Source organism: Penaeus vannamei, chromosome 4 (assembly GCF_042767895.1).
Source record: "Penaeus vannamei isolate JL-2024 chromosome 4, ASM4276789v1, whole genome shotgun sequence".
Lineage (NCBI taxonomy): Eukaryota > Metazoa > Arthropoda > Malacostraca > Decapoda > Penaeidae > Penaeus > Penaeus vannamei.
In genome coordinates this window covers 45,063,362-45,064,668 of record NC_091552.1, presented here as the reverse complement: position 1 = coordinate 45,064,668, position 1,307 = coordinate 45,063,362, and the positions used below count along the sequence as shown (strand labels likewise).

At 33.4% G+C, this 1,307-nt stretch overlaps 1 protein-coding gene across 1 annotated transcript in view; it reads right to left on the bottom strand.

The window, feature by feature from the left end:
- The window catches only part of LOC113812244 (proprotein convertase subtilisin/kexin type 7), a 17,272-nt gene extending 16,209 nt beyond the window's left edge, over positions 1-1,063 (bottom strand). Inside the window, exon 1 of the mRNA XM_027364100.2 lies at positions 950-1,063. The gene's annotated coding sequence lies outside the window, so the exon portion shown is untranslated. The remainder of the gene's footprint in view (positions 1-949) is intronic.
- Between the last annotated feature and the right edge of the window lie 244 nt (positions 1,064-1,307).

The following is a 1,307-nucleotide window of genomic DNA, read 5'->3' as shown; positions in this document are numbered from 1 at the left end:
AAACAATCATTAAATTAAACACATTGTGGGCATGGCATGTGGTTAAGAAACACTAATGGAGCCTTTCAAAATGACTCTTTTTCTGCGCAATTAAACTGGCTATTGTAACTTGCTGTAAATCTGTAGTAAAAGCCTACAATATTCAGACTAAGATGATACTGGCACACAATCATGTAACCACAATAGTACGCACTCCAGGAAATGCCTACAAATCTGCACTATATATATTCTGGCAAAAGAGAATTGGGATTGGTTCCTTATTTAGCCATAAAATCGGAAAAGAAAATTATTATAATCGTAATCATAAACTATACTGTTAATCATATTGGTAATAAAAAATCATAATAATTCAAATCATACTTGTGACTGACAGAAAGAAATCTCAATGAAGCAAAAAAAGAATAATCTTTATAAATACAAAATACAGTGATTAAATACAGTACAAAGTACCCTAACATTAAGAACAAATTTTGCTGAAGTATATCCTAACAAAGGCAAGGAATATAACAAATGTACCAAATAAAATGGTATGATTGATTATATCTACGCAAAGAAAATGTTTAGGCAAAATAAACTTATAGAATAAATAGTAGTAGTAACTGAAATTGATCAGTAACAGAATTCTACAACAATGATATTGTAAGTAATAACAAAAACAATTACAAGTAAAGGATAATAGGAGTATTGCTTGAACACAATTTAAACCAACCATAAACCCCTAATCTTCCAAAATTATACCCTTTGTCTAGAACACATCATAAAAAACATAGACCAATAAACATGTGAACAAGGTTAAAATAACTTTCCCAAAAACTACAATAGATACATGATGAAAAATAAAACCTACAGATTCGTGTCCTAATTATGACCTCAAATAATATAACTAAAAATAAAAGAACCAACTCTATACATAACAAACGACACATTTATACGTATTTGTGTATCTCACCCAAGTTTCCATCACGTATGTATCCTCATTTCGCCTTGACTGATGAGAAATGAGGCGAGGTGATGAGGCAGGTCGTGTCTTCTGTCACTCGGTTTGTTTACGTCAGCCTCAATCACAGAAAACGGGAATGGAGTTGAGAAAACGGAACATGAAGGGGGAGACTTGCCTCGTTTAGTTCGTTTGGCTGGGAATAACTTGGGCAAGGTTGGGTTTAAACTAGATTGAGCTGGATTAGATGGGGTTGAGATACATTGGATTCGTTCGGGTTGGATTAGGTAAAGTTGGGTTTGGGTTGGCTTAGATAAGATTGAATTAGAATGCGTTCGGTTGGACCCAATGGTTTGGTTGGATTGAATTA